The sequence below is a fragment of the Triticum aestivum genome, chromosome 7B, assembly GCF_018294505.1.
Source record: "Triticum aestivum cultivar Chinese Spring chromosome 7B, IWGSC CS RefSeq v2.1, whole genome shotgun sequence".
Classification (NCBI taxonomy): Eukaryota; Viridiplantae; Streptophyta; class Magnoliopsida; order Poales; family Poaceae; genus Triticum; species Triticum aestivum.
In genome coordinates this window covers 653,647,061-653,656,731 of record NC_057813.1, presented here as the reverse complement: position 1 = coordinate 653,656,731, position 9,671 = coordinate 653,647,061, and the positions used below count along the sequence as shown (strand labels likewise).

Sequence of the window (9,671 nt, the reverse complement as noted above, 5' to 3'; positions counted from 1 at the left end):
CCGTCAACTTGGTAGGCCCACAAGTCAGCCTCCCACTATGCTGGGTTCCAGCTGGCGGGGGGAGTATTCATTTTTTTGTGCGTAATAAGGAGGCACTTCCTTGCGTGCGAAGATAGCTGGTGGGTCCGACATGTCAGATGGGGGCACGTTCTTTTCGCGAAATATAGAGGCCCTTCCGGTGGGTCCCAGATGTCAGGTGGAGGAATAATTATTTTGCGTGTAATAACGAGGCACTTCCTTGCTGCGGCCGTGGACCCAGCTGTCAGCCTCTCCACACACAGTCCACGTCCGATGGAAGCCGTTCCTTGACCACGTTAACCACGCCGCGCCGAGAGCACTAGGGCGGTGGACGACGGCGAGGCCTAGGAAGGGAACGACACGGAGGCAGGGAAGACTCGGCAGTTGTTTCCCACGCGGAGGGGAGTGCGACTGTACGAGGGTTTACTGGTTCGTCTGCCCTCGCCGGAGAATAACAACAGGTGTGGCCGTGTGAGTGAGTAGAGGGATGGCTAGGCCAACGATGGGAGTACGGTGGGGCGGTGAGGCCTGCGCGGTAGCACAACCGGCCGCGGGGAGGAGGGAGCAGGCAGTCCCGCCGGCGTTTGTTTGAGCGGCTGGAGCAGGAAGAGCAGAGATTGAAGAAGCATGACGGCCGTTGGATGGACATCGTACGGTCAATGGAGCTAGAATCGTTCATATTGACTTAGTTGACAAAGCCCTCTGTCCCCGTCAACTTAGTAGGCCCACAAGTCAGCCTGGTGGGTCCCAGCTAGCAGGGGGAGTATTCATTTTTCTGTGCGTAATAAGGAGGCACTTCCGGTGGGTCCGAGCTGACAGCGGGGGGAACATTTTTTTTGCGAAATATGGTGGTCCGTCCAGTGGGTCCCAGTAGTCAGGGGCAAACGTTTTTTTCACGAAATACGGTGGCCCGTCTGGTGGGTCACATCAGTCAGGGGGGAAACATTTTTTCCGTGAAATACTGGTGGCCCTTCCGGTGGGTCCCCGCTGTCAGGTGGAGGAATAATTATTTTGCGCGTAATAAGGAGGCACTTCCTTGTGGTTGCCGTGGACCCAGCTGTCAACCTCTCCATGTACAATACTCTTCCGATGGAAGTCGGTCGTTGACACATTGACCACGCCGCGCCGAGAGCACCAGGGCGGTGGACGACGGCGAGGCCTAGGAAGGGGACGACGCGGAGCCGGGGAAGACATGGCAGTGGATGCCCACGCGGAGAGGAGTACGAGGGTTCACTGGTTCGGCTGCGATGTGAGGCTGCCGTCGCCGCAGAATAACAGGGGGAGTGGGTGAGTGGAGGGATGGCCTGGCCAGCGGTGGGAGTAGTATGGGGACGGTGAGGTCTCCGCAGCAGCACAGCCAGCCACGGGAGGCAGGATCATGCGACACGACCGGCGCTGCTTTGGGTGGCTGGGGCAAGAAGACCAGAGATTGAAGAAGCATTACAGCCGTTGGATGGACATCGTTGACCACCCCGCGCCGAGAGCACCAGGGCGGTGGACGACGGCGAGGCCTTCGAAGGGAACAACAGGGAGCCGGTGAAGACACGGCAGTGGCTGCCCACGCGGTGGAGAGTACAAGGGTTGACTGGTTCAAATGCCGTCGCCGGAAAATAACATGAGGTGTGGGTGTGTAGAGGGATAGACAGGCCAGGGATGCAAGTATGATGGGGCCGTGAGGCCTGCCCGGCAGCACTGCCGGCCACGGGAGGCGGGAGAAGGCGGTTCCAACGGCGCTGGTTTGGGCTGCTGGGACAGGAAGATCACAGACTGAAGAAGCACGATTGCCGTTAGATTGACATCTAACGGTCTGACGCTGGTAGAGTCGATTGTTGACTAAGTTTCTTTTTTAAGAAACCTTGTGTACGCATGAACTTAGTAGGCCCACAAGTCAGCCTCCAAAGCTGTGGGAGACAACATAAATCCCATTTGCTATTTTTTACAATTTGCAGCCCATTTGCTATTTTTTATAATTTGCAGCCCATTTGCTAATTCTTAAGTAATTTATTACAGCCCATTTTCTGCCCAGGACCTCGGTCAAAAAGTTCAACCTTATTTTGCATATTTCGGTGGAGTCCAAACTGTTGTAATCCCGAAATGATAAACATTTTTTAAAGAACTTATTGATTTGCCAAAAAAATTGTTTTGTTTTTGTAAGCAAATAAGACGTGGGACAATTGAGTTGGTTTAAGGGAAAACCACTGGTAAAAAAATCAGCGCTGGGTGGGAAAAAACAACAAAAATAAGGATGTAAATATGAAAAGGGAATTTTATGTGTTTTCAATATAACTAGCAGGGTCACCCGCGCATCTGCGCCGCTAGATTATTGATTGTATTGTGACATTATTTGAAAGTCCACTTTGTTAAATGCTTACAATAGATATTATAAATTTAGCTGACCTTTGAAGTGAAACTTTGTATCATCCTTTTATAATATTAGTGATGTGGGGCTCAAAACTATATTTCATTTTTGGCACTTTAAAATTGAAGTTTTACAAATAATGTATCCAATTTGGAGTCCACATACGAAATATTCATCATTTAATAGTTTTGTAGCCGTCTAATAGTTGTGCGACATGTCTGTCATGAAGTTTGTCATGAAGTTCCATCCAGGCACCTGGAATCTATGCCGCATCCAACCGGCAAGCCATCTAAGGCCTTGTACAATGGGAGGTGTTTAGAGAGATGCTTAGAAAAATAAACCGGGTTTTTGTGAAGCACCGGTGCCTATTTCTACAGGAGAGACGCTTAGTTAAGCGTCTATCCTGTACAAATAAGCACCGGTGCTTAAGAAAAGCCTGGTTTATTTCTCTAAGCACCTCCCCTAAGCACGCCTCATTGTACAAGGCCTAATTTCGTCAATGCTCGTCTATCTCTTGCGTTTCTCACTCTCACGTTGTAATATCATTGGATTGAGCTCCCTTGAGATTCTACAACTTCATCTCGGCCTTCTTTATACTGAATTGACCCTTACATTAATAGCAACAACTCCTGATTGAGCACCACATTAGGTGGCAATAAGCTTTGAAGGTGTCATATCATCTAACTTCTAGTTGGTGCACATTTACGCGGCTGGATTTCCTGTGTATTTTCATATCTAAATTAGCATTAGGATATTTGTATAGGAAAGTAGACTTGCCATCTGAAAAAGATAGATTTGCAAATCAGTTAAATTATTGTGGTCAAAATAAGCCATTTGGATACTCATTTGTCAAAACAAAACAATTCTTGTCGGTATCTGTATCATGAGAAAATATATATGGACTCAAGTCAATTAGTTTTATCATCTGTAACAGAAAACCATATTGTGGTCTGCTGATGTCATGCCAAACTATATAGTGGTGTCATTTTTTTAACCACAATTTTCAAGAAACATCTCAGCAAAACAAAATATCTAACACTAATGTCTAGTATAGTTATCTGATCGCTATTTCAGTGGCATTGTGCAATACAGTCCGTGTGTGCTTCCAATTAATATCTAAAACAATATAAACTTTTGTTTGTGTATATTAAGAAGTACTAAGGTAACCTCGCCTGCTAAATATAACCTTATCTATGTAGTTAATACAATTTTTTACCATGGCATGTGTATAACCTTCTTGCAAGGTTCTCTATTTTCCTCAAATAATTGTATTAACCTTGCCCATCAGTCGAAGAATTTTCATCCTTTTTTTCTCAGTGTATAGAATGTATGTCCTTACTCCTCAGTCTGTTATTGCGTATACCTTTTACTTGTGTTAGGCTAAAGTGTTCATATGGATGGTTTAATCAGCTGTCTTAGCCTGATTATTTTTGTTTAGAGAGAAGATTGATAAGTCACGTACATGTGAGCTTGATCATCCATACACGCATTGGCTTCCGTGGAGCAGAACCGTACACAATAACTTGGTACTACCTCCGTCCTGGTTTATAGGTCCCCTTTGTAGTTTGTGCCAAATTTTGACTAAAGATTTAACTAACAAAATGTTAATGCATGTCAAGAAAAATTATCTCATTGGATTCGTATTTCAACATAGTTTTCAAAAATATAACGTTTGGTGCATGCATGAACATTTTGTTAGTTTAATAGATGGTCAAAATTTGGCACAAAATACAATGGGGACCAATAAACCCGGACGAAGGTAGTAGAAGTGAGATCCAGTGCCTACGCATCTATAGTATTGCTTCGCATCTCTTCGTTTGCGCAAAAGGTGGCTCATAAATATATTATGGACGTGTGTCGCATGCGTATGCTTTCACAACATGTTGAGTATCTCACCTATAGCAGGTGATAAGGCAGATCATGCCGGTGTGATGCTTTCATAACATGTTGAGTATCTCACCTATCGCAGGTGATAAGGCAGATCATGCCGGTGCGAAAGACACTACCAAGACGTGAAGTTGCAAGGCCGCCAGCTGCCATGCTTGCGGCATAATCGCCGTTGTAGGAGTTGTGGCATGCGGAAGCCCTCAGTAATCCCATTTCTAATAAGTCTTTGTGTTAGATACTCAAGACTTATTTTTAGAGATGCTGCATACTCAAGACTAATTTACGTGATTGTGCTATATGGATGGTGCAACACGCAATCTGTTTCTTTTTTTCCTTTTTGCGGGAACGCATAGTCTGATTCAATATTGACATGGTTACTGTTACGGCTAAGAATCCATGTTTTCTTGCATGCAAGTTCTTACCATGAAGGCCCTGCCTATATATTTTTACGTGATCTTATTTTGGACGTCCATGCTGGACTTGGTTTGTACATGTCAATGTTAGACTCATGTGTAAGTGTCAATGAAATACTTTTTTTTGTACATGACTAATATTGTGGATATCCTTTTCATATGTTCATCTCAACCACTATAATTAGCATCAATAGATTTTTTTTTTTGGTTTATGTGGATGAATGTGGACGCCGTTCAATAGAAGATATACACCGATTGTATTTTAGTCAACCGGGAATCTGATTGCTTGCTTATTTGGATTCTTGTTACGCGTTCAACTATCTAAATCCCCAAAAAAAACTATATGTACCAAATTATATTTTTGAAGACTACCTAAATTACAATAAAAACTGATTTTATATTTATTTTATTTTATAGTTTGAACTTCATATATAGCATGTCTCTTGTAGGACATTCTTCTTTGACGTACCACTTCATATATAGCATGTCTCTTGTAGGACATTTTTTTGGTGGCTGGCTGTACTATTTTTCATGTTTTTTCTAAAAATTTCTGCGGAAGATATCCTTGTATTTACTGGCAGGTTATTTTCCTTTTTTTATTGCTTAGTCCGTACTTGTCCATGTATTAGATGCATGCATGCATGCGTGTGGCTCCTGGAGTTTGCATGTGGACGTGCAATATATTGACGAATCCCCACCGTTTGACTATTTCCTTTATGTATCTTTATCTTTACCTACTAATAAAGCAGCTAATGCTTCTGCCCGTACGTCGTCGGCGATTTTGCAAAAAAGCCCCTCTACTTTTGAGAATTCAACCCGCAGTCCCTGTTTAAGTGGACCTGGAAAAACGCTTCATTTTTACACAAAACACCATATTGTTTGGATTATTCAACCCGTGGTCCGAGCTGATTTTGTAAAGAGAAAAAAAGACCATAGGAGGAGCACGGGCTCGCCTCCTCTCCCTCTCGCCCAAGTCCTCGTCGCTGCCGCCGCCACCACCACCCACGCTGTGGCAATCTCCGGCGAGCTCCGTCGCCGCACAACACACCCCAGAGCTCCCCACGGTCCGCGTCTCCCTCCCCTCCGGCCAGATTCTGCGCTCCCGACCTCTACCGCCCGGTCGCAACGCCACCCTTGTGGCTGGGTTTGGGGCAGGGCTTCGCCGCCGCGTCTCCGGCGGCCCCGGGTTCGTCCCTCTTCCTACCTGGTCGGGATCCACCACCCCTACACCTCACCTTCGACGCCATGGGAGTTCCCCATCCACCATGGTTGTCGCCGTCAAGGGCTTCTTCACGAAGATGTGAAGGACGCCATGGATCTGCAGCTCCTTTTCTCCTCCACCACGGACGCCGCCTCACCCTTCCAAGCCAACAGGCACCCTACAAACGGGTCGGCCCACAGCTCCTCCGCTCCTCTGCCATCTTGAGATGCACCTGGATCTGGCGATTTCAGGGCCTTCATGGCTTTAGAATCGGCCTCTCGTTCGGGATCAGTTTGGATCTAGGACAAGCCAACCATGCTGCTGCGCCAAGCTCCTCTTGATATAGTACGCAGATACTCTGTTATAGTATTCAGATAAGCAAGACATCTCTGCATTGCATCTTACATCAATTGAATTGAGGGATTGATAATTGGTTTTGTGGCAGGTTTACATGAATGCTATCCGGGAGAAGGCAAATATCAGGAGCAAATAAAATCAATCCCTGTACAAATAAAAACACTCCCTGCAATCTATCATTTTTTTTGAGGAATTAGCCACATTAGAGTAGTTGATACATTGGATGAGTATTCAGAAGGTGCAGTCAATTTGTCCTTTGGCATCTAGCCCTCCTGTTGGTATAATAATGCAAATTGCCTTTTTTTAAAAAATGGTCCTTCATTTCTTTTCTTTGAGTTATCTGTGTATCTTTTAAGCTTTTGCTAGGCGAGGAAAGGTGGACCAAGTAGTCTAGCAGAACCAATTGCATTTTTGGGGTATTGGCTTCAGATTGGAGTGGGAAGGTATAGATATGTGTTCTTTCCACAAGAAGAACAATGAATACTACTACAATCTTTTCTAGCATGGTTTGTTCTCAGCCACATGAGTTTTATAATCCTTCTAAAACAGTCACTTCCTTTCATATGAATGCACTTTTAGCAGATGTTATTCTGACTGGTCTGCTATATTTGTTCATGAAGACGTTCATGTTTACTCCCTGTTCAATTCAAGTCTGAAAGATTCATATTTGGGTAGACAGGTTTCACTGATTGAAAATATTTGAGATGCTCTTTTTGATGTATGGCAATATGCTATCTCAAATATGGTAGACGAGGAATACGGGCTCTTTTGAAGATAAATAAACTAGATAAAAAAGAATTGAAATAGCCAAGCAAGTTTCATTGCATGTTAATTATATGGTCTGCTGTACTGAACCTTTTTCTGCAATTTTCTTATTTGTTCTGCTTGAAAAAGCTAACACTGATCTTTTGCTACGTTTTGTGTTAATGAGTAAATGTTTTGTACAGAAAATCAGTGCTAGAGATTAGAATTGCCTCATATATAATACTCCATCTGTCTCATTATATAAGACATTTTTTCACGAGGTAGTACCAAATATGCCTTTATGTGCTTTCTTCAACAAGTCATATGTGTGACTGACCTCCACCCACCTCCCCATTCTCAACAAGCACCAGGACGTGACTTCGGTTCTGCCAAGTAGGTTTTAATAAACAAATCCTTCCTAAATTATGAGCTGTTTTCTTACTGAGCAAACAGAATGCCCAACATTCCAATTTGTGATGTTAAGGCTAACAAGAGATGCATATATCATATTTAACATACTATCTGCACTCTTCCTAATTTAGTTTTTTTTGCTTGTCCAGAAAGAATAAATTGGTGTTTGATTTGACTACAACCCTACGGTGTTTGCTCTGAAAGGCATGCACTTTAAAAAAAGACATGATGTGCATTTGCATAGTTTGACAAATTCCGATCAATGAACTGTATTTTGTTTTCTGTTTTCATTGTAACATCAACCTTACGTGGTTCTTCTTATCAATGTTTGAACTGAAGTTATACAATAGAGGGCATGTACTTGATTGTTTTAGTGTCAATATATTCAGAAGACATGGATCCATCACGGAAGGAGTAGATGAAGACCATGGAAAGGAGGAGTTACTAGGAGCAGAATACTGGTGAGTTAACTTCGGTTTTCAGAATTGAAGCTTCACTCAGGTGAAGTGGTTCCTTTGGACATTGATATCTGCTGCATAATATATGTAGATAAAGGAAAATTGAATTAAGAACTCAATCGGAGCAGAGACCATGAGTTGTGGACCATATAATGTTGTCTGCTTCACTTTCAGTTTCTATTGGGAAAATTTGCAGAACCGGATAATGTCTCAACACTGACTAGAAGAAAGGAAGCCACATATAGCTGGTTCGGCCAGCCAACTAATCCATGAAATTTACCTTCTTTGTCTTTCCTTTTTAATGCTCATCACATTTTTATATATGTGCACCATGGTTAAAGTTTGCAAATATTATTGCGCAAAAGCAGTCTATTCCTTGCACCTGTTTTGCAAGCTGGATTATTCAAAGAATATATACAAAGACGGGAAAAGGCAGTCGTGTCACATTAATGTGGGGAGGGCAATATTGGGTAGAGATTCTTGCATTTGCACGTTAAGTTTGTGGCAATTGTGAATTGCTTTATTTTCCTGCCATTCGTATTTCTTGTGTGAATAACATCAAGATGGTTTTGAGCCTGGAAACTTCAAGCGTGTCATAAGGCAGGAAACATATCTGTAGAGAAGTATAGGTGATGTGCTAGAAAACATGGCCGTGCCACTGATTTTTCAGCTGGTCGTGTGCTTCATCTGTATGATGCTTTTGTTGATTACCAGCTTATGTAGGTTGCTTAGAAGCGAGGCCTTCCCATAGTTGACGAAGATATGTGTAACCAGTGAAGAATATTAGGATGGGAATTTTACCTATTCTGTGGACTAGCTACAGTTCTTGGTGCCTTATAAATGATAAAGAGAGGTCTCTCTGACTAAATAATAATTTCCATTAGTTACTACTTTTCAGTTTTAGATTCCACTGTAATGTTGCTGATGATGTCAACACTGGTTTGACTTCTCATATATACGATCTCTAATTATTTCAGAAGATAATCAATCTGTTCATATCATACTACTTCCCATTATAACTTTCCCTGTGTATACTTTGGTAGCAGTGTGCTTTATTATTAGGCCCTGTAAAGATATGGAGTAAATTCTGCACCGCTGTGACCTTTACCTTCTTTCTAGATATACAATTGTTTACCAAATCGCGGCTTTGCAGGGAGGAGGTGTTGTCGCCAGCCTCACGTTGATGTGCGGTACTTGCGCCTCTCTGCTTCATGTGGACACAGGCACCAAACTAGAACATTTCCATGTTGTTATTTGGTGTTTAGAAAGTGTTTATCTGTAAGCTACATTAATACACTATAGTAGTCCCACAATGTTTTGCATATGAATAGTTGTAGAAGAAACATGATAACAGGTTTCTTTTGTTGCTAACGTGTAGAGTTACTGTACAAATGCATTTTCTGCTACAGATTTACGGGTCATTATTTAGCTATTTCGGTTCCTCCTTATGAATGGATTTTTCTATGTATATGGCGGAAGATAATATAGACCTCTATTTGTAAACATCCATATAGTTTGTGGAAAATGGAAAACCTTACTTTTTTTGTTATCTTTATGAAAATACTATTATCTCTTTTTAGCCCTTTACTATTACTTCCAAAAGAGTTCTTTTTAGTGACATGCAACTTTCTCCTTGATGAGTAATGATCTGGTTATCTTGATAAAGACTGCTAATTCAGGTTATTTGTATGAATATTTTTATCAATTATAATTAATATTGTTTTGTTGCTTGTGGTAAGCCTCCCCACTTTGTAATGATCAATATATATGCCCGTACTTCAAGAATTTGTTGTTATCAGTGCTACATTTGGTCTGCTGATATG

At 42.5% G+C, this 9,671-nt stretch overlaps 1 long non-coding RNA gene across 4 annotated transcripts; it reads left to right on the top strand.

Moving 5' to 3' along the window:
- Positions 1-5,581: 5,581 nt before the first annotated feature.
- Positions 5,582-9,408, top strand: LOC123157580 (uncharacterized). Of its 4 annotated transcripts, XR_006479072.1 has the most exons (5): positions 5,582-6,223; positions 6,324-6,513; positions 6,592-7,851; positions 7,940-8,096; positions 9,002-9,408. It is a non-coding gene; the product is annotated as an uncharacterized lncRNA (long non-coding RNA). The 4 variants fall into 4 exon arrangements; XR_006479071.1 differs by having other exon boundaries at positions 6,592-8,096; XR_006479070.1 differs by lacking the exon at positions 9,002-9,408 and having other exon boundaries at positions 6,592-8,832.
- Positions 9,409-9,671: the final 263 nt, after the last annotated feature.